The sequence below is a fragment of the Hyla sarda genome, unplaced genomic scaffold (genome assembly GCF_029499605.1).
Source record: "Hyla sarda isolate aHylSar1 unplaced genomic scaffold, aHylSar1.hap1 scaffold_879, whole genome shotgun sequence".
NCBI classification, from domain to species: domain Eukaryota; kingdom Metazoa; phylum Chordata; class Amphibia; order Anura; family Hylidae; genus Hyla; species Hyla sarda.
Window position 1 is genome coordinate 21,873 of NW_026610907.1, and position 27,495 is coordinate 49,367.

Below are 27,495 nucleotides of genomic sequence, written 5' to 3' on the forward strand. Positions count from 1 at the left end.
ACGGTCTGAAGAACTCCAAGCATTGTGGTAGAGATTTTGCGTAGTACGATTGCAGTACTTTTCGTTCTTATTAGAACCGCATTTCTCTAGAGCATACCACCTGAAGATCGTTCCTGCCTGCCTCGGAACATCTGAAGAAGGAGAAGATCTTGAAGACTGCAGCTCCGGAAGAAGCCGACGAATAACCTGGAAGAAGGGAATCGGCGGTGAATTCCGGAACAGCGGCGAAGAGGAAGGCGGCGTAGAATCTTTTCGAAGAAACTTGCTGCCTCTGGAGAAGGATTTGCATAGCTCCTCCCACCCGGGACCGGATCTGCATAGCTCCTCCCACCCGGGAAAGAAGACTTTGCGAAGCCTCTCTCCACAAGCAAGCAAGGAAGCGGAAAAGAGCCTGCTGGAAGAAGCCATGGCCTCAACCAGCAAGTCCACCCAGGAGGCTGCAGGGCAAGGCCTGGAGGTCCAGTCCCAACCACAGCAAGCTTCAACCTCCACCACGGCAAGGCAGAAGGGCGGCAGAATCCTAACCTGGAAGCTCCAACCCTGGAGCCCTGGATGAGGCAGACTGTTGCCTTGAAGCTCAAGCCCCGTGGACGGAGGGTGCCGGACATGTCCCACGACGTGTTCTGCAAGAAGATGCTGGCGGATCAAGGCTTCCCCACGGCTGACACCCTGGGAATAGCAACCTTCTTTCGGGAATCTTCTACATCACCTTTGCCACCATTGGGACCTGTAGAAGATACTGGGAGGTGGTGAAAGCGGCGAGTCCCGAATCCCCTTTCTCTCGCTTTGTGGGCAACTGCCTTATTCAAAGAGAGGAGAGGCGGGTGACGGTCTCAATGCGGAACCCACACACCCCAGGCACGGACATCTCGACCTTCCTGAAGCGCTTCTGCACCGTGGTGAGGGAGCCCACCCGCATCCTGAACTCACTCGGATACTGGACCTGCAAGTGGTCTGTGGTCGTCAGACTCAACAAGAACCCTGCTTCTCCAGACGGACTACAGCACCTGCCAACGACATTTTCCCTTGGGCAACTCCACAGGACTTATCTTCTACCCGGACATGCCGCAGACCTGCAGGAGATGTGGCAAGATGGGCCACGAGGGCAAGGACTGTACGGAGGATGCCTGCAGGTATTGCCGTGTGACAGGTCACACGACCAAGGACTGCCCCAAGAGCAAGACCTGCAACCTCTGCGGACTGGCAGCCCACAGCTACAAGGACTGCCCCCAGAGGGAGAGAACATGGGCATCTGTGGCAGCGAGAGCACCGAAGCCAGCCCCAGCTCCGGAGCCAACACCACGGATGGCCAAGCCGACCCAAGGAGGGTATAGAAGGCGAAAGCCACCACCCCTGCCCCGTCCCGCGCCCCCTCCCCTGCCCCTCCCCGCCCCATCCCCTGCCCCTCCTGCCCCATCTCCTGCCCCATCCCGCCCCACCCCTGCCCCATCCCGTCCCACCCCTGCCCCATCCCGTCCCACCCCTGCCCCCTGCCCATCCGTCCCACCCCCCACCCCTGCCCCTCCTGCCCCATCCCGTCCCACCCCCGCCCCTCCTGCCCCATCCCGCCCCACCCCTGCCCCCCGTACCCCACCCCGGCCCACCCTGCCCCCCGTACCCCACCCCGGCCACCCCTGCCCCGTCCTCCCCTGCCCGGCCACCCCTGCCCCGTCCTCCCCTGCCCGGCCCACCCCCTGCCCCGTCCTCCCCTGCCCGGGCACTCTCTCCTGCCCCCCGCCCCACCCAGCCTCCTTTCTCTCCTGGCCCAGCAGCACCTAACCCCCCTCCAGCTGCTGGTGCCCGCCCTTCGGAGGACTTTCCTGTGCTTCCTCCCCCAGGTACCATACAGAGGAAGAGGAAAGGAAGGGACAACGTATCAGAAGAGTCCCACAAAAGAAAAATAATCGAGACCTGCGAGACCCCTCAAGCTTCAGATGAGAGGAGGAGATGGAGCAGGTCTGCGAGAGCCTTGAAGCTTCAGAAGGAGAGGAGGTGATGGAGCAGGCCCAAGTGGAGCAGGTCCAAGCAGAGCCAGTCCAAGCTCAATCTATGGAGGAGCTGCTGCAGGACCAGAGGTTAAGAAAATCCTGGACACTCCGTCCAACACGGTCTACGACGAGTTCTTGGAAGGGCGCTACGAGAAGCCACAGGAGCCGACAGGCGCCAGAGAAGAGGACCCGTCCGACCAGACTGGTAACTAGTATCAGAACTAACCTCTCTTTTTATTCCCATGGCTGATCTCAACATCTTCTGCATTAATGTGAGGAGTATTAGAGCTTGGTTTAGATTTCAGACTGTTCTTACGTTCTTAGATTCCCAGAGGTGTGATGTTTACATGTTGCAGGAATGTGCTTTGTCTGCTTCTAGGTCTTACAACCATCTGGCCAGGCAGTGGCCTCACGGCCCTTCCTACTGGTCTGGTGGGGGCGACAATAGGTCTGCGGGGGTGGCCATCCTGATCAGGGGAGGTAACTTTGCACTTGATTCCGTCCGGGAGCTCGTCTGTGGCAGACTTCTTGTCGCAGACGGTTCCTGGGCGGGTGAGCCCGTGCGGCTCATCAACGTGTATACCTCCCCTGAGAGGGATGTCCGACTGGAGGTTCTCCAGGCCCTGCGGGCTGAACTCGCCACCACTAGAGCAGTAGTGTTGGGTGGTGACTTCAACTGCCCCATTGAGGTGGACGGGCGCAGTTCTGGCACATCCGCCAACCTGGACGTGACGTCTAAACTGCTGATTGAGATGGTGACGGAGGCATCCTTGCAGGACGTTGTCGGGTCCGTCGGGAACGGCTCCGTAAACTATACGTGGAGCCGCCCCGATGGCTCGCTCCGTTCTCGGATAGACTTCATCTTCACTTCGAGAGCAGTCAGAAAGGTGTCGTACTCTATGGTCCCCTGCTTCTTCTCTGACCACAGGGCCATTCGATTCCGGGGGACTCTGGGCCATGGATTCCCACCTGGCCCGGGCTCCTGGAAGTTGAATTGTGCCCTGTTGGAGCAGAGGGAGGTCATGGAGGAACTTAGGGATGCTTACCTTGTATGGCGAAATGACAAATGTCTGTTCAAGTGCATCAGCGATTGGTGGGAATATGTTAAAGTCGAATTCCGTTGTTTCTTTCAGGCAAAAGGCAGACAACAGGCGTGTGCGAAGAAGTGGGACTTGAGGAAACTGCAGCGCGAGCTGCGGTCCCTGCAGGACCTGCTCCAGTGTGGCTGGGACGTCAGGGAGGAGCTGGAGGGAGACCAAAAAGAGCTTGAAAAGGCACTTTGAGGAGGAATCCAAGCGAATCGTCTTTCGTTCCAAGGTGGAGAACCTGGAGAAGGGTGAGAAATGTAACTCTTTCTTTTTCAGGAAGCTCCATGCCGGCCACACGCCCCTGACTGAGCTACGAGATGAGACCGGACACATGAGGAGCGGCAAGGAGGAAGTGATGGGGGTCGTCCACGACTTCTACAGCAACCTCTACGCCCCCAAGTCATCCGACCCCGAAGCCGCCGAGAGGTTCCTGTCAGGTGTCACTAACGTTGTTGATCCCGCAGGTGCGGCGGCAATGGACGATCCCTTGACGGTGGGGGAGCTGCTCTCTGCCGCTAAATCCTTTAAGCCCGGCAGGACCCCGGGCAGTGACGGTCTCCCGGCCGAGCTCTACGTAGCGCTGGGTGACCTGATCTGTCCGGACCTGTTGGAGGTGTACGAGGAGATGGTGGTGGGGGGCAGAATGCCTCCGTCGTTGAGGGAAGGGATGATCACGATCTTGTATAAGCGGAAGGGGGAGAGATGTGACCTGAAAAACTGGCGTCCCATCTCTCTCCTGAACGTGGACTACAAGATCCTCGCCAAGGTGCTGGCCAACAGGCTGAAACCTGTCATGGGGCAGATCGTCCATCCGGACCAGACCTGCAGCATTCCTGGCCGCAGGATTGCCGACAGCCTTGCCCTTGTGAGAGACACGGTCCATTACATCCAGGACCGCGGGGGCCGCGCCGCCCTGGTCAGCTTAGATCAGGAGAAGGCGTTCGACCGTGTCTCCCACGCATTCATGGACAGGGTTTTGCGCAGGCTGGGTCTGGGGAAGATGTTTTGCTCTTTTGTTAACGTTATGTATTTTGACATTTACAGCACGGTGTTGGTGAACGGCTGGAAGACTGACCCCTTTTCCATTCTTTCAGGGGTTAGACAAGGCTGCCCTCTTTCACCTCTCCTTTTTGTTTGTGTTATAGAGCTCTTCGCTGAGACTATCCGGCAGAATGGAGAGATCAGAGGGATCACCGCACCAGGACCAGATCGCCACGAGGTCAAGTGCTCGCTCTACATGGACGACGTGACCGTCTTCTGCGCTGACCAGCGTTCGGTGACTGCACTCGTCCAGACCTGCGAGGACTTCGGCAGAGCTTCGGGGGCAAAAGTCAACTGCGGGAAGTCGGAGGCCATGCTCTTCGGGGAATGGCACCTGGCTTCTCCCGCCCCCTTCCCCTTTGCCGTTAAGCCGGACTTCATTCAAATTCTTGGAGTCTGGTTCGGGAAGGAAGGAGCGGCCCTTAAGTCTTGGCAAGACCGACTAGGAAGGATAAACTCGAAGATCGGACTGTGGAGCTCCAGAAAGCTCACGATGGAAGGCAAGGCACTTGTCCTGCGGAGTGAAGTTTTGCCTGTGCTCCAATATACCGCACAGGCCTGGCCTCCCCATACCACCGTTTGCAAGGCCATCACCCGGACAGTGTTTGGCTTCGTCTGGGGCAAAATGGACAGAGTCAAGAGGACCGTGATGTACAAGGAACCCCGCAAGGGTGGGAAGGGAATACCCGACATCCCCGCTCTGCTGAGGGCCTCCTTTGCATGTGTCACGGTGCAGCGGACTCTTGTAGAAAAGACTGGCTCAGCGGGCAGGTCCATGTCTCGCTTGCTTCTCATGCCCCTCTGGAGACAGCTGGGCTGGGACAAGTGGGACAGCTCCATCCCTTACAACTGGAACACTCCCTGGTTCTATGGGGATGTTGTCCGGTTTGTGAGGGAGCACCAGCTGGAAGGACTGAAACCAGACCTATGGAAGCCGAAGACAATCCACAAGCTCATCCGAGCTAAGGACTCGACCGAGCTGGTTCCGGGACTCCCCGCAGCCACTGCAGAGACAGTTTGGAACAATGTGGCCTCAAAGCGGCTTACCAATGGACACAAGGACTTGTCGTGGATGGCCGTCATGGGAGGTCTCTCTCTCAGGTCATTCATGCATGCCCGCAACCTGTGCAAGACCCGGTACTGCCCCCGTTGCCCCTACGTGGAGGAAACATCTTTCCACGTGTTTTGGCAGTGCCCCTTTGCACAGGGTCTGTTGGACGCCCTAGAACAGGAACTCAGAGACTCAGTGCCCAGGAGCTGCCTATCGTACCATTCGGTGCTTTACGGCCTGTTCCCTGGGACCCACGACGTGGAGGCCATCCAGGAGGCCTGGCGCCTTATGAACTGTTTTAAGGACGCAGTGTGGCTTGCCAGGAACCGCCTCGTGATCAACAGGGAAAACATGTCCGTCCGGGACTGCCGCAGGTTCATCAAGAACCTGCTTAGAGACTATTCCATCTTGGACAGCTCGGCCGTTGATGAGGAAGAAGAGGAGTGAAGACCCCTCTCCTTCTCCCATGTCCCCCTGAAGATACAGCCCAACAGTTTGGCCCTGTGATCTGCCCCCTCCCTACCCCCACATAGTCGCCCACACCCCTACCCCGATCACAGATTGTATTATTTGGTTTTTGTTTGATCTCTTGTGCCTTTATATTGCAGGATTGAGCTGAATGTTAGAGTAGCATGGTGTGCGATGTATAGCTTAGGGAACCTTTGCTGTGTATCGTACTATCATGCTTTGTGTGACTGTAATTTATTGTACGACTTGTAATGACTGAACGGAAAATAAAGCTCTTTCAATCAAAAAATCTGTTCTTATCAGTTTAATATCTGATACGTCCCCTATCTGGGGACCATATATTAAATGGATTTTTGAGAACGGGGGCCGATTTCGAAGCTTGCTTCCGTCGCCCTATGCATTGACCCGATATGGCAGTATCTTCGGGTACAGTGCACCACCCCCTTACAGGGTTAAAAAGAAAGATTCCTACTTTCATTGCTACCTGCTTGCTGGCTAGCCAGCTAGCCAGCCCTGTGGGCCTTGCTGCTGCTGCAGCCAAAAAACAAAAGGTGGTGCTGCTGCTGCTTCTGCTGCTTCTGCTGCTTCTGCTTCTGCTTGTGTCTGGCCCCTGTTGGAGCGTCCAGGCACAGGACTTCTGCTGCTGCTGACTAAATGGCCTCCTTAATTGGATCATTTGAGTAGCCAGCACACCTGTGCAGGTAGGGCATGACATGATAGGCAGCTGCCTTGATAGCGGGTGGGTGCTGAATGTTCCTAATTGACAAAATAAGATTAATGCTTATGAAGAAATATAAAATCTCATCCCTTCCCCAATATCGCGCCACACCCCTACCCCTTAATTCCCTGGTTGAACTTGATGGACATATGTCTTTTTTCGACCGTACTAACTATGTAACTATGTAACATAACATGGGGGGGGGGGGGGGGGGGGGGGTCTCCTGGCTGTTCACACAGGTGTGTCATTGCTGTACATTGACCATGCATTGCTTCTGTGGTATTGCAAAGGCAAAGACAAATGCTTCCAGCCATCCATTGCACTAATGGATTGGTCATCAGCTGGCTGTCTATGTCCCGCATCAATATAGACCAAAGTACAGAGGGTTAGGCTATGCTATTGTGCACCTACCTGATGCATCAGAAGGTGCGAGGCCCTTGCTAAATTCTGTGCACAGACTTTGAGATCTATGCTTTAGACTGTATCTAAACCTGCTCCAACATGGACTGACATTCTGGCCTACTTTCAGCCGATGCGACTTGTCTGTCGCTGAACAGTCGCTTTTTATGTATTCAGCACCTATGTATAATGTTGTAAAAATGCTCTAGAAGCTAAAGTCGCAGAAATGTCACACATATTTGGCCTGCAACTTTCTGTGCGACAAATTCAGACAGGAAAAATCAGTATAAATCCTTAGAAAATTATCCCCCAGTGTCTCCATCTGCTGGCGGTATTGAATAAGCATTGCTGCACTGATGGGGTATGCATTAGACGAAAAAAAAGAAGAAAAAGAAGAATAATACGCCCAGAAAAGAGGCGAAAAGGAGAAAAACGTAAAAAAACGTGAAAAAAAAGTAAGAGGAAGAGAAGGGAAAAAAAGGTGGAAATGGGTTTAAAAGTGATTTCGGCGGAGAAATATATATATATATATATATATATATATATATATATATATATATATGCGCACACACACACATAGATATAAACGTATTCTCCGTTGAGATATTGCAGCCGCTGCTGTGTCCAGGCCCAGGAGCCTTAGCACTGTGCTGTGATGTCACTCAATACCACTGACATCACTAGGTGTAAACAACATCTCTCCTTTGCTGTGTATGTGACTATGGAGCTGTTTGGTGATGTCGTCTATTACGGCCTTCATAGAAGCAACAGGAGATTGTTGCATCCATCTTGAACCCTCAGAACTACAGTGCTATGATGTCACTCACTTCCACAGGCCTTGCAGAGTGTAAACAACAACAACCCAGCTTTGTTGTGTATGTAACCATAGGGATTTGTGATGTCACCTAGAACCTTCACAGCAGCGACAGCTTTATGAGGAGCATCAGCACTGCTCTGCCTGAGCAGAACCATCACCGCCATAGGTTGTCAAATAACCCGGATTTAACCCACACAGGTAAGTCCAATGGGGTGCAGGCATGTCCTCTATGCTTACAGCTTCCCGTGGGTGTTGGTTTGATACCGTTTGGGGACAGCCAAGGAGGCATCTGCAGGCAACAAAGGTAGGTGTGTGCTTGTGTGTGTGTTTCCTATGCAGATCCTAAGCCCAGTGTCACATGCAAGTAGGAGGAGTAAGAAGGGTTCCTGGCAAATCCGGGTTATGGATTGCATTTAAAAAGGCCCCGTGGGAGTGCAATGGGCCCCTGTCTTGCTGCTTAGCAATAATGGTATGGGTTTAGGTTCTGCTGTGTGTACTGGTGGTTGACTGCCCCCCAGCCCAGAGTGTGCATGGAAAATTGTCTGGCAGCCTCCCTGACAGCAAGCAGTGATAGTGCCCATGAAGGGGACCTTGTTGGGCCCGCCCCTTTCACGGTTATCGCTTCTCGGCCTTTTGGCTAAGATCAAGTGTAGTATCTGTTCTTATCAGTTTAATATCTGATACGTCCCCTATCTGGGGACCATATATTAAATGGATTTTTGAGAACGGGGGCCGATTTCGAAGCTTGCTTCCGTCGCCCTATGCATTGACCCGATATGGCAGTATCTTCGGGTACAGTGCACCACCCCCTTACAGGGTTAAAAAGAAAGATTCCTACTTTCATTGCTACCTGCTTGCTGGCTAGCCAGCTAGCCAGCCCTGTGGGCCTTGCTGCTGCTGCAGCCAAAAAACAAAAGGTGGTGCTGCTGCTGCTTCTGCTGCTTCTGCTTCTGCTTGTGTCTGGCCCCTGTTGGAGCGTCCAGGCACAGGACTTCTGCTGCTGCTGACTAAATGGCCTCCTTAATTGGATCATTTGAGTAGCCAGCACACCTGTGCAGGTAGGGCATGACATGATAGGCAGCTGCCTTGATAGCGGGTGGGTGCTGAATGTTCCTAATTGACAAAATAAGATTAATGCTTATGAAGAAATATAAAATCTCATCCCTTCCCCAATATCGCGCCACACCCCTACCCCTTAATTCCCTGGTTGAACTTGATGGACATATGTCTTTTTTCGACCGTACTAACTATGTAACTATGTAACATAACATGGGGGGGGGGGGGGGGGGTCTCCTGGCTGTTCACACAGGTGTGTCATTGCTGTACATTGACCATGCATTGCTTCTGTGGTATTGCAAAGGCAAAGACAAATGCTTCCAGCCATCCATTGCACTAATGGATTGGTCATCAGCTGGCTGTCTATGTCCCGCATCAATATAGACCAAAGTACAGAGGGTTAGGCTATGCTATTGTGCACCTACCTGATGCATCAGAAGGTGCGAGGCCCTTGCTAAATTCTGTGCACAGACTTTGAGATCTATGCTTTAGACTGTATCTAAACCTGCTCCAACATGGACTGACATTCTGGCCTACTTTCAGCCGATGCGACTTGTCTGTCGCTGAACAGTCGCTTTTTATGTATTCAGCACCTATGTATAATGTTGTAAAAATGCTCTAGAAGCTAAAGTCGCAGAAATGTCACACATATTTGGCCTGCAACTTTCTGTGCGACAAATTCAGACAGGAAAAATCAGTATAAATCCTTAGAAAATTATCCCCCAGTGTCTCCATCTGCTGGCGGTATTGAATAAGCATTGCTGCACTGATGGGGTATGCATTAGACGAAAAAAAAGAAGAAAAAGAAGAATAATACGCCCAGAAAAGAGGCGAAAAGGAGAAAAACGTAAAAAAACGTGAAAAAAAAGTAAGAGGAAGAGAAGGGAAAAAAAGGTGGAAATGGGTTTAAAAGTGATTTCGGCGGAGAAATAAATATATATATATATATATATATATATATATATATATATATATATATATATATGCGCACACACACACATAGATATAAACGTATTCTCCGTTGAGATATTGCAGCCGCTGCTGTGTCCAGGCCCAGGAGCCTTAGCACTGTGCTGTGATGTCACTCAATACCACTGACATCACTAGGTGTAAACAACATCTCTCCTTTGCTGTGTATGTGACTATGGAGCTGTTTGGTGATGTCGTCTATTACGGCCTTCATAGAAGCAACAGGAGATTGTTGCATCCATCTTGAACCCTCAGAACTACAGTGCTATGATGTCACTCACTTCCACAGGCCTTGCAGAGTGTAAACAACAACAACCCAGCTTTGTTGTGTATGTAACCATAGGGATTTGTGATGTCACCTAGAACCTTCACAGCAGCGACAGCTTTATGAGGAGCATCAGCACTGCTCTGCCTGAGCAGAACCATCACCGCCATAGGTTGTCAAATAACCCGGATTTAACCCACACAGGTAAGTCCAATGGGGTGCAGGCATGTCCTCTATGCTTACAGCTTCCCGTGGGTGTTGGTTTGATACCGTTTGGGGACAGCCAAGGAGGCATCTGCAGGCAACAAAGGTAGGTGTGTGCTTGTGTGTGTGTTTCCTATGCAGATCCTAAGCCCAGTGTCACATGCAAGTAGGAGGAGTAAGAAGGGTTCCTGGCAAATCCGGGTTATGGATTGCATTTAAAAAGGCCCCGTGGGAGTGCAATGGGCCCCTGTCTTGCTGCTTAGCAATAATGGTATGGGTTTAGGTTCTGCTGTGTGTACTGGTGGTTGACTGCCCCCCAGCCCAGAGTGTGCATGGAAAATTGTCTGGCAGCCTCCCTGACAGCAAGCAGTGATAGTGCCCATGAAGGGGACCTTGTTGGGCCCGCCCCTTTCACGGTTATCGCTTCTCGGCCTTTTGGCTAAGATCAAGTGTAGTATCTGTTCTTATCAGTTTAATATCTGATACGTCCCCTATCTGGGGACCATATATTAAATGGATTTTTGAGAACGGGGGCCGATTTCGAAGCTTGCTTCCGTCGCCCTATGCATTGACCCGATATGGCAGTATCTTCGGGTACAGTGCACCACCCCCTTACAGGGTTAAAAAGAAAGATTCCTACTTTCATTGCTACCTGCTTGCTGGCTAGCCAGCTAGCCAGCCCTGTGGGCCTTGCTGCTGCTGCAGCCAAAAAACAAAAGGTGGTGCTGCTGCTGCTTCTGCTGCTTCTGCTTCTGCTTGTGTCTGGCCCCTGTTGGAGCGTCCAGGCACAGGACTTCTGCTGCTGCTGACTAAATGGCCTCCTTAATTGGATCATTTGAGTAGCCAGCACACCTGTGCAGGTAGGGCATGACATGATAGGCAGCTGCCTTGATAGCGGGTGGGTGCTGAATGTTCCTAATTGACAAAATAAGATTAATGCTTATGAAGAAATATAAAATCTCATCCCTTCCCCAATATCGCGCCACACCCCTACCCCTTAATTCCCTGGTTGAACTTGATGGACATATGTCTTTTTTCGACCGTACTAACTATGTAACTATGTAACATAACATGGGGGGGTCTCCTGGCTGTTCACACAGGTGTGTCATTGCTGTACATTGACCATGCATTGCTTCTGTGGTATTGCAAAGGCAAAGACAAATGCTTCCAGCCATCCATTGCACTAATGGATTGGTCATCAGCTGGCTGTCTATGTCCCGCATCAATATAGACCAAAGTACAGAGGGTTAGGCTATGCTATTGTGCACCTACCTGATGCATCAGAAGGTGCGAGGCCCTTGCTAAATTCTGTGCACAGACTTTGAGATCTATGCTTTAGACTGTATCTAAACCTGCTCCAACATGGACTGACATTCTGGCCTACTTTCAGCCGATGCGACTTGTCTGTCGCTGAACAGTCGCTTTTTATGTATTCAGCACCTATGTATAATGTTGTAAAAATGCTCTAGAAGCTAAAGTCGCAGAAATGTCACACATATTTGGCCTGCAACTTTCTGTGCGACAAATTCAGACAGGAAAAATCAGTATAAATCCTTAGAAAATTATCCCCCAGTGTCTCCATCTGCTGGCGGTATTGAATAAGCATTGCTGCACTGATGGGGTATGCATTAGACGAAAAAAAAGAAGAAAAAGAAGAATAATACGCCCAGAAAAGAGGCGAAAAGGAGAAAAACGTAAAAAAACGTGAAAAAAAAGTAAGAGGAAGAGAAGGGAAAAAAAGGTGGAAATGGGTTTAAAAGTGATTTCGGCGGAGAAATATATATATATATATATATATATATATATATATATATATATATATATGCGCACACACACACATAGATATAAACGTATTCTCCGTTGAGATATTGCAGCCGCTGCTGTGTCCAGGCCCAGGAGCCTTAGCACTGTGCTGTGATGTCACTCAATACCACTGACATCACTAGGTGTAAACAACATCTCTCCTTTGCTGTGTATGTGACTATGGAGCTGTTTGGTGATGTCGTCTATTACGGCCTTCATAGAAGCAACAGGAGATTGTTGCATCCATCTTGAACCCTCAGAACTACAGTGCTATGATGTCACTCACTTCCACAGGCCTTGCAGAGTGTAAACAACAACAACCCAGCTTTGTTGTGTATGTAACCATAGGGATTTGTGATGTCACCTAGAACCTTCACAGCAGCGACAGCTTTATGAGGAGCATCAGCACTGCTCTGCCTGAGCAGAACCATCACCGCCATAGGTTGTCAAATAACCCGGATTTAACCCACACAGGTAAGTCCAATGGGGTGCAGGCATGTCCTCTATGCTTACAGCTTCCCGTGGGTGTTGGTTTGATACCGTTTGGGGACAGCCAAGGAGGCATCTGCAGGCAACAAAGGTAGGTGTGTGCTTGTGTGTGTGTTTCCTATGCAGATCCTAAGCCCAGTGTCACATGCAAGTAGGAGGAGTAAGAAGGGTTCCTGGCAAATCCGGGTTATGGATTGCATTTAAAAAGGCCCCGTGGGAGTGCAATGGGCCCCTGTCTTGCTGCTTAGCAATAATGGTATGGGTTTAGGTTCTGCTGTGTGTACTGGTGGTTGACTGCCCCCCAGCCCAGAGTGTGCATGGAAAATTGTCTGGCAGCCTCCCTGACAGCAAGCAGTGATAGTGCCCATGAAGGGGACCTTGTTGGGCCCGCCCCTTTCACGGTTATCGCTTCTCGGCCTTTTGGCTAAGATCAAGTGTAGTATCTGTTCTTATCAGTTTAATATCTGATACGTCCCCTATCTGGGGACCATATATTAAATGGATTTTTGAGAACGGGGGCCGATTTCGAAGCTTGCTTCCGTCGCCCTATGCATTGACCCGATATGGCAGTATCTTCGGGTACAGTGCACCACCCCCTTACAGGGTTAAAAAGAAAGATTCCTACTTTCATTGCTACCTGCTTGCTGGCTAGCCAGCTAGCCAGCCCTGTGGGCCTTGCTGCTGCTGCAGCCAAAAAACAAAAGGTGGTGCTGCTGCTGCTTCTGCTGCTTCTGCTTCTGCTTGTGTCTGGCCCCTGTTGGAGCGTCCAGGCACAGGACTTCTGCTGCTGCTGACTAAATGGCCTCCTTAATTGGATCATTTGAGTAGCCAGCACACCTGTGCAGGTAGGGCATGACATGATAGGCAGCTGCCTTGATAGCGGGTGGGTGCTGAATGTTCCTAATTGACAAAATAAGATTAATGCTTATGAAGAAATATAAAATCTCATCCCTTCCCCAATATCGCGCCACACCCCTACCCCTTAATTCCCTGGTTGAACTTGATGGACATATGTCTTTTTTCGACCGTATTAACTATGTAACTATGTAACATAACATGGGGGGGGGGGGGGGTCTCCTGGCTGTTCACACAGGTGTGTCATTGCTGTACATTGACCATGCATTGCTTCTGTGGTATTGCAAAGGCAAAGACAAATGCTTCCAGCCATCCATTGCACTAATGGATTGGTCATCAGCTGGCTGTCTATGTCCCGCATCAATATAGACCAAAGTACAGAGGGTTAGGCTATGCTATTGTGCACCTACCTGATGCATCAGAAGGTGCGAGGCCCTTGCTAAATTCTGTGCACAGACTTTGAGATCTATGCTTTAGACTGTATCTAAACCTGCTCCAACATGGACTGACATTCTGGCCTACTTTCAGCCGATGCGACTTGTCTGTCGCTGAACAGTCGCTTTTTATGTATTCAGCACCTATGTATAATGTTGTAAAAATGCTCTAGAAGCTAAAGTCGCAGAAATGTCACACATATTTGGCCTGCAACTTTCTGTGCGACAAATTCAGACAGGAAAAATCAGTATAAATCCTTAGAAAATTATCCCCCAGTGTCTCCATCTGCTGGCGGTATTGAATAAGCATTGCTGCACTGATGGGGTATGCATTAGACGAAAAAAAAGAAGAAAAAGAAGAATAATACGCCCAGAAAAGAGGCGAAAAGGAGAAAAACGTAAAAAAACGTGAAAAAAAAGTAAGAGGAAGAGAAGGGAAAAAAAGGTGGAAATGGGTTTAAAAGTGATTTCGGCGGAGAAATATATATATATATATATATATATATATATATATATATATATGCGCACACACACACATAGATATAAACGTATTCTCCGTTGAGATATTGCAGCCGCTGCTGTGTCCAGGCCCAGGAGCCTTAGCACTGTGCTGTGATGTCACTCAATACCACTGACATCACTAGGTGTAAACAACATCTCTCCTTTGCTGTGTATGTGACTATGGAGCTGTTTGGTGATGTCGTCTATTACGGCCTTCATAGAAGCAACAGGAGATTGTTGCATCCATCTTGAACCCTCAGAACTACAGTGCTATGATGTCACTCACTTCCACAGGCCTTGCAGAGTGTAAACAACAACAACCCAGCTTTGTTGTGTATGTAACCATAGGGATTTGTGATGTCACCTAGAACCTTCACAGCAGCGACAGCTTTATGAGGAGCATCAGCACTGCTCTGCCTGAGCAGAACCATCACCGCCATAGGTTGTCAAATAACCCGGATTTAACCCACACAGGTAAGTCCAATGGGGTGCAGGCATGTCCTCTATGCTTACAGCTTCCCGTGGGTGTTGGTTTGATACCGTTTGGGGACAGCCAAGGAGGCATCTGCAGGCAACAAAGGTAGGTGTGTGCTTGTGTGTGTGTTTCCTATGCAGATCCTAAGCCCAGTGTCACATGCAAGTAGGAGGAGTAAGAAGGGTTCCTGGCAAATCCGGGTTATGGATTGCATTTAAAAAGGCCCCGTGGGAGTGCAATGGGCCCCTGTCTTGCTGCTTAGCAATAATGGTATGGGTTTAGGTTCTGCTGTGTGTACTGGTGGTTGACTGCCCCCCAGCCCAGAGTGTGCATGGAAAATTGTCTGGCAGCCTCCCTGACAGCAAGCAGTGATAGTGCCCATGAAGGGGACCTTGTTGGGCCCGCCCCTTTCACGGTTATCGCTTCTCGGCCTTTTGGCTAAGATCAAGTGTAGTATCTGTTCTTATCAGTTTAATATCTGATACGTCCCCTATCTGGGGACCATATATTAAATGGATTTTTGAGAACGGGGGCCGATTTCGAAGCTTGCTTCCGTCGCCCTATGCATTGACCCGATATGGCAGTATCTTCGGGTACAGTGCACCACCCCCTTACAGGGTTAAAAAGAAAGATTCCTACTTTCATTGCTACCTGCTTGCTGGCTAGCCAGCTAGCCAGCCCTGTGGGCCTTGCTGCTGCTGCAGCCAAAAAACAAAAGGTGGTGCTGCTGCTGCTTCTGCTGCTTCTGCTTCTGCTTGTGTCTGGCCCCTGTTGGAGCGTCCAGGCACAGGACTTCTGCTGCTGCTGACTAAATGGCCTCCTTAATTGGATCATTTGAGTAGCCAGCACACCTGTGCAGGTAGGGCATGACATGATAGGCAGCTGCCTTGATAGCGGGTGGGTGCTGAATGTTCCTAATTGACAAAATAAGATTAATGCTTATGAAGAAATATAAAATCTCATCCCTTCCCCAATATCGCGCCACACCCCTACCCCTTAATTCCCTGGTTGAACTTGATGGACATATGTCTTTTTTCGACCGTACTAACTATGTAACTATGTAACATAACATGGGGGGGTCTCCTGGCTGTTCACACAGGTGTGTCATTGCTGTACATTGACCATGCATTGCTTCTGTGGTATTGCAAAGGCAAAGACAAATGCTTCCAGCCATCCATTGCACTAATGGATTGGTCATCAGCTGGCTGTCTATGTCCCGCATCAATATAGACCAAAGTACAGAGGGTTAGGCTATGCTATTGTGCACCTACCTGATGCATCAGAAGGTGCGAGGCCCTTGCTAAATTCTGTGCACAGACTTTGAGATCTATGCTTTAGACTGTATCTAAACCTGCTCCAACATGGACTGACATTCTGGCCTACTTTCAGCCGATGCGACTTGTCTGTCGCTGAACAGTCGCTTTTTATGTATTCAGCACCTATGTATAATGTTGTAAAAATGCTCTAGAAGCTAAAGTCGCAGAAATGTCACACATATTTGGCCTGCAACTTTCTGTGCGACAAATTCAGACAGGAAAAATCAGTATAAATCCTTAGAAAATTATCCCCCAGTGTCTCCATCTGCTGGCGGTATTGAATAAGCATTGCTGCACTGATGGGGTATGCATTAGACGAAAAAAAAGAAGAAAAAGAAGAATAATACGCCCAGAAAAGAGGCGAAAAGGAGAAAAACGTAAAAAAACGTGAAAAAAAAGTAAGAGGAAGAGAAGGGAAAAAAAGGTGGAAATGGGTTTAAAAGTGATTTCGGCGGAGAAATATATATATATATATATATATATATATATATATATATATATATATATATGCGCACACACACACATAGATATAAACGTATTCTCCGTTGAGATATTGCAGCCGCTGCTGTGTCCAGGCCCAGGAGCCTTAGCACTGTGCTGTGATGTCACTCAATACCACTGACATCACTAGGTGTAAACAACATCTCTCCTTTGCTGTGTATGTGACTATGGAGCTGTTTGGTGATGTCGTCTATTACGGCCTTCATAGAAGTAACAGGAGATTGTTGCATCCATCTTGAACCCTCAGAACTACAGTGCTATGATGTCACTCACTTCCACAGGCCTTGCAGAGTGTAAACAACAACAACCCAGCTTTGTTGTGTATGTAACCATAGGGATTTGTGATGTCACCTAGAACCTTCACAGCAGCGACAGCTTTATGAGGAGCATCAGCACTGCTCTGCCTGAGCAGAACCATCACCGCCATAGGTTGTCAAATAACCCGGATTTAACCCACACAGGTAAGTCCAATGGGGTGCAGGCATGTCCTCTATGCTTACAGCTTCCCGTGGGTGTTGGTTTGATACCGTTTGGGGACAGCCAAGGAGGCATCTGCAGGCAACAAAGGTAGGTGTGTGCTTGTGTGTGTGTTTCCTATGCAGATCCTAAGCCCAGTGTCACATGCAAGTAGGAGGAGTAAGAAGGGTTCCTGGCAAATCCGGGTTATGGATTGCATTTAAAAAGGCCCCGTGGGAGTGCAATGGGCCCCTGTCTTGCTGCTTAGCAATAATGGTATGGGTTTAGGTTCTGCTGTGTGTACTGGTGGTTGACTGCCCCCCAGCCCAGAGTGTGCATGGAAAATTGTCTGGCAGCCTCCCTGACAGCAAGCAGTGATAGTGCCCATGAAGGGGACCTTGTTGGGCCCGCCCCTTTCACGGTTATCGCTTCTCGGCCTTTTGGCTAAGATCAAGTGTAGTATCTGTTCTTATCAGTTTAATATCTGATACGTCCCCTATCTGGGGACCATATATTAAATGGATTTTTGAGAACGGGGGCCGATTTCGAAGCTTGCTTCCGTCGCCCTATGCATTGACCCGATATGGCAGTATCTTCGGGTACAGTGCACCACCCCCTTACAGGGTTAAAAAGAAAGATTCCTACTTTCATTGCTACCTGCTTGCTGGCTAGCCAGCTAGCCAGCCCTGTGGGCCTTGCTGCTGCTGCAGCCAAAAAACAAAAGGTGGTGCTGCTGCTGCTTCTGCTGCTTCTGCTTCTGCTTGTGTCTGGCCCCTGTTGGAGCGTCCAGGCACAGGACTTCTGCTGCTGCTGACTAAATGGCCTCCTTAATTGGATCATTTGAGTAGCCAGCACACCTGTGCAGGTAGGGCATGACATGATAGGCAGCTGCCTTGATAGCGGGTGGGTGCTGAATGTTCCTAATTGACAAAATAAGATTAATGCTTATGAAGAAATATAAAATCTCATCCCTTCCCCAATATCGCGCCACACCCCTACCCCTTAATTCCCTGGTTGAACTTGATGGACATATGTCTTTTTTCGACCGTATTAACTATGTAACTATGTAACATAACATGGGGGGGGGGGGGGTCTCCTGGCTGTTCACACAGGTGTGTCATTGCTGTACATTGACCATGCATTGCTTCTGTGGTATTGCAAAGGCAAAGACAAATGCTTCCAGCCATCCATTGCACTAATGGATTGGTCATCAGCTGGCTGTCTATGTCCCGCATCAATATAGACCAAAGTACAGAGGGTTAGGCTATGCTATTGTGCACCTACCTGATGCATCAGAAGGTGCGAGGCCCTTGCTAAATTCTGTGCACAGACTTTGAGATCTATGCTTTAGACTGTATCTAAACCTGCTCCAACATGGACTGACATTCTGGCCTACTTTCAGCCGATGCGACTTGTCTGTCGCTGAACAGTCACTTTTTATGTATTCAGCACCTATGTATAATGTTGTAAAAATGCTCTAGAAGCTAAAGTCGCAGAAATGTCACACATATTTGGCCTGCAACTTTCTGTGCGACAAATTCAGACAGGAAAAATCAGTATAAATCCTTAGAAAATTATCCCCCAGTGTCTCCATCTGCTGGCGGTATTGAATAAGCATTGCTGCACTGATGGGGTATGCATTAGACGAAAAAAAAGAAGAAAAAGAAGAATAATACGCCCAGAAAAGAGGCGAAAAGGAGAAAAACGTAAAAAAACGTGAAAAAAAAGTAAGAGGAAGAGAAGGGAAAAAAAGGTGGAAATGGGTTTAAAAGTGATTTCGGCGGAGAAATATATATATATATATATATATATATATATATATATATATATGCGCACACACACACATAGATATAAACGTATTCTCCGTTGAGATATTGCAGCCGCTGCTGTGTCCAGGCCCAGGAGCCTTAGCACTGTGCTGTGATGTCACTCAATACCACTGACATCACTAGGTGTAAACAACATCTCTCCTTTGCTGTGTATGTGACTATGGAGCTGTTTGGTGATGTCGTCTATTACGGCCTTCATAGAAGCAACAGGAGATTGTTGCATCCATCTAGAACCCTCAGAACTACAGTGCTATGATGTCACTCACTTCCACAGGCCTTGCAGAGTGTAAACAACAACAACCCAGCTTTGTTGTGTATGTAACCATAGGGATTTGTGATGTCACCTAGAACCTTCACAGCAGCGACAGCTTTATGAGGAGCATCAGCACTGCTCTGCCTGAGCAGAACCATCACCGCCATAGGTTGTCAAATAACCCGGATTTAACCCACACAGGTAAGTCCAATGGGGTGCAGGCATGTCCTCTATGCTTACAGCTTCCCGTGGGTGTTGGTTTGATACCGTTTGGGGACAGCCAAGGAGGCATCTGCAGGCAACAAAGGTAGGTGTGTGCTTGTGTGTGTGTTTCCTATGCAGATCCTAAGCCCAGTGTCACATGCAAGTAGGAGGAGTAAGAAGGGTTCCTGGCAAATCCGGGTTATGGATTGCATTTAAAAAGGCCCCGTGGGAGTGCAATGGGCCCCTGTCTTGCTGCTTAGCAATAATGGTATGGGTTTAGGTTCTGCTGTGTGTACTGGTGGTTGACTGCCCCCCAGCCCAGAGTGTGCATGGAAAATTGTCTGGCAGCCTCCCTGACAGCAAGCAGTGATAGTGCCCATGAAGGGGACCTTGTTGGGCCCGCCCCTTTCACGGTTATCGCTTCTCGGCCTTTTGGCTAAGATCAAGTGTAGTATCTGTTCTTATCAGTTTAATATCTGATACGTCCCCTATCTGGGGACCATATATTAAATGGATTTTTGAGAACGGGGGCCGATTTCGAAGCTTGCTTCCGTCGCCCTATGCATTGACCCGATATGGCAGTATCTTCGGGTACAGTGCACCACCCCCTTACAGGGTTAAAAAGAAAGATTCCTACTTTCATTGCTACCTGCTTGCTGGCTAGCCAGCTAGCCAGCCCTGTGGGCCTTGCTGCTGCTGCAGCCAAAAAACAAAAGGTGGTGCTGCTGCTGCTTCTGCTGCTTCTGCTTCTGCTTGTGTCTGGCCCCTGTTGGAGCGTCCAGGCACAGGACTTCTGCTGCTGCTGACTAAATGGCCTCCTTAATTGGATCATTTGAGTAGCCAGCACACCTGTGCAGGTAGGGCATGACATGATAGGCAGCTGCCTTGATAGCGGGTGGGTGCTGAATGTTCCTAATTGACAAAATAAGATTAATGCTTATGAAGAAATATAAAATCTCATCCCTTCCCCAATATCGCGCCACACCCCTACCCCTTAATTCCCTGGTTGAACTTGATGGACATATGTCTTTTTTCGACCGTACTAACTATGTAACTATGTAACATAACATGGGGGGGGGGGGGGGGGGGTCTCCTGGCTGTTCACACAGGTGTGTCATTGCTGTACATTGACCATGCATTGCTTCTGTGGTATTGCAAAGGCAAAGACAAATGCTTCCAGCCATCCATTGCACTAATGGATTGGTCATCAGCTGGCTGTCTATGTCCCGCATCAATATAGACCAAAGTACAGAGGGTTAGGCTATGCTATTGTGCACCTACCTGATGCATCAGAAGGTGCGAGGCCCTTGCTAAATTCTGTGCACAGACTTTGAGATCTATGCTTTAGACTGTATCTAAACCTGCTCCAACATGGACTGACATTCTGGCCTACTTTCAGCCGATGCGACTTGTCTGTCGCTGAACAGTCGCTTTTTATGTATTCAGCACCTATGTATAATGTTGTAAAAATGCTCTAGAAGCTAAAGTCGCAGAAATGTCACACATATTTGGCCTGCAACTTTCTGTGCGACAAATTCAGACAGGAAAAATCAGTATAAATCCTTAGAAAATTATCCCCCAGTGTCTCCATCTGCTGGCGGTATTGAATAAGCATTGCTGCACTGATGGGGTATGCATCAGACGAAAAAAAAGAAGAAAAAGAAGAATAATACGCCCAGAAAAGAGGCGAAAAGGAGAAAAACGTAAAAAAACGTGAAAAAAAAGTAAGAGGAAGAGAAGGGAAAAAAAGGTGGAAATGGGTTTAAAAGTGATTTCGGCGGAGAAATATATATATATATATATATATATATATATATATATATATATATATGCGCACACACACACATAGATATAAACGTATTCTCCGTTGAGATATTGCAGCCGCTGCTGTGTCCAGGCCCAGGAGCCTTAGCACTGTGCTGTGATGTCACTCAATACCACTGACATCACTAGGTGTAAACAACATCTCTCCTTTGCTGTGTATGTGACTATGGAGCTGTTTGGTGATGTCGTCTATTACGGCCTTCATAGAAGCAACAGGAGATTGTTGCATCCATCTTGAACCCTCAGAACTACAGTGCTATGATGTCACTCACTTCCACAGGCCTTGCAGAGTGTAAACAACAACAACCCAGCTTTGTTGTGTATGTAACCATAGGGATTTGTGATGTCACCTAGAACCTTCACAGCAGCGACAGCTTTATGAGGAGCATCAGCACTGCTCTGCCTGAGCAGAACCATCACCGCCATAGGTTGTCAAATAACCCGGATTTAACCCACACAGGTAAGTCCAATGGGGTGCAGGCATGTCCTCTATGCTTACAGCTTCCCGTGGGTGTTGGTTTGATACCGTTTGGGGACAGCCAAGGAGGCATCTGCAGGCAACAAAGGTAGGTGTGTGCTTGTGTGTGTGTTTCCTATGCAGATCCTAAGCCCAGTGTCACATGCAAGTAGGAGGAGTAAGAAGGGTTCCTGGCAAATCCGGGTTATGGATTGCATTTAAAAAGGCCCCGTGGGAGTGCAATGGGCCCCTGTCTTGCTGCTTAGCAATAATGGTATGGGTTTAGGTTCTGCTGTGTGTACTGGTGGTTGACTTGCCCCCCAGCCCAGAGTGTGCATGGAAAATTGTCTGGCAGCCTCCCTGACAGCAAGCAGTGATAGTGCCCATGAAGGGGACCTTGTTGGGCCCGCCCCTTTCACGGTTATCGCTTCTCGGCCTTTTGGCTAAGATCAAGTGTAGTATCTGTTCTTATCAGTTTAATATCTGATACGATCCCCTATCTGGGGACCATATATTAAATGGATTTTTGAGAACGGGGGCCGATTTCGAAGCTTGCTTCCGTCGCCCCTATGCATTGACCACGATATGGCAGTATCTTCGGGTACAGTGCACCACCCCTTACAGGGTTAAAAAGAAAGATTCCTACTTCTCATTGCTACCTGCTTGCTGGCTAGCCAGCTAGCCAGCCCTGTGGGCCTTGCTGCTGCTGCAGCCAAAAACAAAAGGTGGTGCTGCTGCTGCTTCTGCAGCTTCTGCTTCTGCTTGTGTCTGGCCCCTGTTGGAGCGTCCAGGCACAGGACTTCTGCTGCTGCTGGACTAAATGGCCTCCTTAATTGGATCATTTGAGTAGCCAGCACACCTGTGCAGGTAGGGCATGACATGATAGGCAGCTGCCTTGATAGCGGGTGGGTGCTGAATGTTCCTAATTGACAAAATAAGATTAATGCTTATGAAGAAATATAAAATCTCATCCCTTCCCCAATATCGCGCCACACCCCTACCCCTTAATTCCCTGGTTGAACTTGATGGACATATGTCTTTTTTCGACCGTACTAACTATGTAACTATGTAACATAACATGGGGGGGGGGGGGGGGGTCTCCTGGCTGTTCACACAGGTGTGTCATTGCTGTACATTGACCATGCATTGCTTCTGTGGTATTGCAAAGGCAAAGACAAATGCTTCCAGCCATCCATTGCACTAATGGATTGGTCATCAGCTGGCTGTCTATGTCCCGCATCAATATAGACCAAAGTACAGAGGGTTAGGCTATGCTATTGTGCACCTACCTGATGCATCAGAAGGTGCGAGGCCCTTGCTAAATTCTGTGCACAGACTTTGAGATCTATGCTTTAGACTGTAATCTAAACCTGCTCCAACATGGACTGACATTCTGGCCTACTTTCAGCCGATGCGACTTGTCTGTCGCTGAACAGTCGCTTTTTATGTATTCAGCACCTATGTATAATGTTGTAAAAATGCTCTAGAAGCTAAAGTCGCAGAAATGTCACACATATTTGGCCTGCAAACTTTCTGTGCGACAAATTCAGACAGGAAAAAATCAGTATAAATTCCTTAGAAAATTATCCCCCAGTGTCTCCATCTGCTGGCGGTATTGAATAAGCATTGCTGCACTGATGGGGTATGCATTAGACGAAAAAAAAGAAGAAAAAGAAGAATAATACGCCAGAAAAGAGGCGAAAAGGAGAAAAACGTAAAAAAAACGTGAAAAAAAGTAAGAGGAAGAGAAGGGAAAAAAAGGTGGAAATGGGTTTAAAGTGATTTCGGCGGAGAAATAAATATTATATATATATATATATTATATATATATATGCGCACACACACACATAGATATAAACGTATTCTCCGTTGAGATATTGCAGCCGCTGCTGTGTCCAGGCCCAGGAGCCTTAGCACTGTGGCTGTGATGTCACTCAATACCACTGACATCACTAGGTGTAAACAACATCTCTCCTTTGCTGTGTATGTGACTATGGAGCTGTTTGGTGATGTCGTCTATTACGGCCTTCATAGAAGCAACAGGAGATTGTTGCATCCCATCTTGAACCCCTCAGAACTACAGTGCTATGATGTCACTCACTTCCACAGGCCTTGCAGAGTGTAAACAACAACAACCCAGCTTTGTTGTGTATGTAACCATAGGGATTTGTGATGTCACCTAGAACCTTCACAGCAGCGACAGCTTTATGAGGAGCATCAGCACTGCTCTGCCTGAGCAGAACCATCACACCCGCCATAGGTTGTCAAATAACCCGGATTTAACCCACACAGGTAAGTCCCAATGGGTGCCAGGCATGTCCTCCTATGCTTACAGCTTCCCGTGGGTGTTGGTTTGATACCGTTTGGGGACAGCCAAGGAGGCATCTGCAGGCAACAAAGGTAGGTGTGTGCTTGTGTGTGTGTTTCCTATGCAGATCCTAAGCCCAGTGTCACATGCAAGTAGGAGGAGTAAGAAGGGTTCTGGCAAATCGGGTTATGGATTGCATTTAAAAAGGCCCCGTGGGAGTGCAATGGGGCCCCCTGTCTTGCTGCTTAGCAATAATGGTATGGGTTTAGGTTCTGCTGTGTGTACTGGTGGTTGACTGCCCCCCAGCCAGAGTGTGCATGGAAAATTGTCTGGCAGCCCTCCCTGACAGCAAGCAGTGATAGTGCCCATGAAGGGGACCTTGTTGGGCCCGCCCCTTTCACGGTTATCGCTTCTCGGCCTTTTGGCTAAGATCAAGTGTAGTATCTGTCTTATCAGTTTAATATCTGATACGTCCCCTATCTGGGGACCATATATTAAATGGATTTTGAGAACGGGGCCGATTTCGAAGCTTGCTTCGTCGCCCTATGCATTGACCCGATATGGCAGTATCTTCGGGTACAGTGCACCACCCCCTTACAGGGTTAAAAAGAAAGATTCCTACTTTCATTGATACCTGCTTGCTGGCTAGCCAGCTAGCCAGCCTGTGGGCCTTGCTGCTGCTGCTGCAGCCAAAAACAAAAGGTGGTGCTGCTGCTGCTTCTGCTTCTGCTTGTGTCTGGCCCCTGTTGGAGCGTCCAGGCACAGGACTTCTGCTGCTGCTGACTAAATGGCCTCCTTAATTGGATCATTTTGAGTAGCCAGCACACCTGTGCAGGTAGGGCATGACATGATAGGCAGCTGCCTTGATAGCGGGTGGGTGCTGAATGTTCCTAATTGACAAATAAGATTAATGCTTATGAAGAAATATAAAATCTCATCCCTTCCCCAATATCGCGCCCACACCCCTACCCCTTAATTCCCTGGTTGAACTTGATGGACATATGTCTTTTTTCGACCGTACTAACTATGTAACTATGTAACATAACATGGGGGGGGGGGGGGGGGGGGTCTCCTGGCTGTTCACACAGGTGTGTCATTGCTGTACATTGACCATGCATTGCTTCTGTGGTATTGCAAAGGCAAAGACAAATGCTTCAGCCATCCATTGCACTAATGGATTGGTCATCAGCTGGCTGTCTATGTCCCGCATCAATATAGACCAAAGTACAGAGGGTTAGGCTATGCTATTGTGCACCTACCTGATGCATCAGAAGGTGCGAGGCCCTTGCTAAATTCTGTGCACAGACTTTGAGATCTATGCTTTAGACTGTATCTAAACCTGCTCCAACATGGACTGACATTCTGGCCTACTTTCAGCCGATGCGACTTGTCTGTCGCTGAACAGTCGCTTTTTATGTATTCAGCACCTATGTATAATGTTGTAAAAATGCTCTAGAAGCTAAAGTCGCAGAAATGTCACACATATTTGGCCTGCAAACTTTCTGTGCGACAAATTCAGACAGGAAAAATCAGTATAAATCCTTTACAGTATAAATCCTTAGAAAATTATCCCCCAGTGTCTCCATCTGCTGGCGGTATTGAATAAGCATTGCTGCACTGATGGGGTATGCATTAGACGAAAAAAAAGAAGAAAAAGAAGAATAATACGCCCAGAAAAGAGGCGAAAAGGAGAAAAACGTAAAAAAACGTGAAAAAAAAGTAAGAGGAAGAGAAGGGAAAAAAAGGTGGAAATGGGTTTAAAAGTGATTTCGGCGGAGAAATATATATATATATATATATATATATATATATATATATATGCGCACACACACACATAGATATAAACGTATTCTCCGTTGAGATATTGCAGCCGCTGCTGTGTCCAGGCCCAGGAGCCTTAGCACTGTGCTGTGATGTCACTCAATACCACTGACATCACTAGGTGTAAACAACATCTCTCCTTTGCTGTGTATGTGACTATGGAGCTGTTTGGTGATGTCGTCTATTACGGCCTTCATAGAAGCAACAGGAGATTGTTGCATCCATCTTGAACCCTCAGAACTACAGTGCTATGATGTCACTCACTTCCACAGGCCTTGCAGAGTGTAAACAACAACAACCCAGCTTTGTTGTGTATGTAACCATAGGGATTTGTGATGTCACCTAGAACCTTCACAGCAGCGACAGCTTTATGAGGAGCATCAGCACTGCTCTGCCTGAGCAGAACCATCACCGCCATAGGTTGTCAAATAACCCGGATTTAACCCACACAGGTAAGTCCAATGGGGTGCAGGCATGTCCTCTATGCTTACAGCTTCCCGTGGGTGTTGGTTTGATACCGTTTGGGGACAGCCAAGGAGGCATCTGCAGGCAACAAAGGTAGGTGTGTGCTTGTGTGTGTGTTTCCTATGCAGATCCTAAGCCCAGTGTCACATGCAAGTAGGAGGAGTAAGAAGGGTTCCTGGCAAATCCGGGTTATGGATTGCATTTAAAAAGGCCCCGTGGGAGTGCAATGGGCCCCTGTCTTGCTGCTTAGCAATAATGGTATGGGTTTAGGTTCTGCTGTGTGTACTGGTGGTTGACTGCCCCCCAGCCCAGAGTGTGCATGGAAAATTGTCTGGCAGCCTCCCTGACAGCAAGCAGTGATAGTGCCCATGAAGGGGACCTTGTTGGGCCCGCCCCTTTCACGGTTATCGCTTCTCGGCCTTTTGGCTAAGATCAAGTGTAGTATCTGTTCTTATCAGTTTTCATGCTGGTGGGGATGGGTGCTGCATGGAGGATGCAGGTGTACCAGGGCTTTCCGGGGCTGGTTCTGAGGAATCAGCTCGACGGCTGCCCCGATGTGACCTGTTCCCTCCGGGTCTCGCCATGAGGCTGAGAGGGTCTAGAGCCGAGGTACTTTTGTGCCTCGGGGAGTGGTGACCCCGAGGTGCCGAAACTCACTGGGAGAATAGACTCACTGAGTTGAAGCACGGGCACCATAATCTCTTCACCTTGTGGCACTCACCTCTTGATTCCCGGCCTTCTGGCTAGGATCAGAGAAATTTTTATAGATCCGGCCGGATGTCCGGGCAGTATATCTGCACACATTCACTTATTTATTTCTTTTTTGTTTCACTGTGTCACTTTTTGCGTGTTGTGTGTTCACAGGATTGGTCAGGATGCGGTAGCCCTTCTGGGTGTCCCTCCTGGCGGTCTAGGGGAGGTGTGTGTGGCCATTAGGTTCCGCACCTCCCTGCAAACACCCCGGGTACTCCTGCTTTGGCAGGGTACCTACCGTAATCGGCTCTGCGGGCAGATACCTTGGCTAACGCCAAGGGGGATGCCGGGAGCATTTGTGGTCCCCTAGTAGCTTCGGCGAAAAGGGACATCGAACCTGGAACCTCGCAGGTACCTTTTGGTCCGGAGGCGAAGGGTAAGGTTTGTTGGGGGGCCTCTCTCCTATCGGAGAAGGGCTTGCGATAGACCGCATCCTTTGTGCACGTTTTTTTTTAGTGTAACACGTTTGCACTTTTTCTTGCACTTTGGGTGAATCGAAAGCACGTTCCTCGGCTTTAGATAAAAAAAAAAAAATCTGTTCTTATCAGTTTAATATCTGATACGTCCCCTATCTGGGGACCATATATTAAATGGATTTTTGAGAACGGGGGCCGATTTCGAAGCTTGCTTCCGTCGCCCTATGCATTGACCCGATATGGCAGTATCTTCGGGTACAGTGCACCACCC

The 27,495-nt window shown here is 48.8% G+C and overlaps 8 non-coding genes and 3 pseudogenes across 8 annotated transcripts; all 11 read left to right on the top strand.

Annotated features, from left to right (window-relative positions):
- The first annotated feature begins 5,904 nt into the window (after positions 1–5,904).
- Positions 5,905–6,078, top strand: LOC130348253 (U2 spliceosomal RNA; annotated as a pseudogene).
- Positions 6,079–8,187: 2,109 nt separating this feature from the next.
- On the top strand, positions 8,188–8,378 carry LOC130348264 (U2 spliceosomal RNA). Its single transcript, XR_008886022.1, has one exon. It is a non-coding gene; the product is annotated as a U2 spliceosomal RNA (small nuclear RNA).
- A 2,105-nt stretch (positions 8,379–10,483) lies between these two features.
- LOC130348265 (U2 spliceosomal RNA) lies at positions 10,484–10,674 on the top strand. Its single transcript, XR_008886023.1, has one exon. It is a non-coding gene; the product is annotated as a U2 spliceosomal RNA (small nuclear RNA).
- A 2,086-nt stretch (positions 10,675–12,760) lies between these two features.
- On the top strand, positions 12,761–12,951 carry LOC130348266 (U2 spliceosomal RNA). Its single transcript, XR_008886024.1, has one exon. It is a non-coding gene; the product is annotated as a U2 spliceosomal RNA (small nuclear RNA).
- A 2,088-nt stretch (positions 12,952–15,039) lies between these two features.
- Positions 15,040–15,230, top strand: LOC130348267 (U2 spliceosomal RNA). The gene has a single exon (XR_008886025.1). It is a non-coding gene; the product is annotated as a U2 spliceosomal RNA (small nuclear RNA).
- Positions 15,231–17,318: 2,088 nt separating this feature from the next.
- Positions 17,319–17,509, top strand: LOC130348268 (U2 spliceosomal RNA). Its single transcript, XR_008886026.1, has one exon. It is a non-coding gene; the product is annotated as a U2 spliceosomal RNA (small nuclear RNA).
- A 2,087-nt stretch (positions 17,510–19,596) lies between these two features.
- Positions 19,597–19,787, top strand: LOC130348270 (U2 spliceosomal RNA). Its single transcript, XR_008886028.1, has one exon. It is a non-coding gene; the product is annotated as a U2 spliceosomal RNA (small nuclear RNA).
- Positions 19,788–21,884: 2,097 nt separating this feature from the next.
- Positions 21,885–22,078, top strand: LOC130348251 (U2 spliceosomal RNA). The gene has a single exon (XR_008886016.1). It is a non-coding gene; the product is annotated as a U2 spliceosomal RNA (small nuclear RNA).
- A 2,096-nt stretch (positions 22,079–24,174) lies between these two features.
- Positions 24,175–24,361, top strand: LOC130348252 (U2 spliceosomal RNA). Its single transcript, XR_008886017.1, has one exon. It is a non-coding gene; the product is annotated as a U2 spliceosomal RNA (small nuclear RNA).
- A 2,100-nt stretch (positions 24,362–26,461) lies between these two features.
- On the top strand, positions 26,462–26,621 carry LOC130348257 (U2 spliceosomal RNA; annotated as a pseudogene).
- A 695-nt stretch (positions 26,622–27,316) lies between these two features.
- LOC130348255 (U2 spliceosomal RNA) lies at positions 27,317–27,495 on the top strand (annotated as a pseudogene).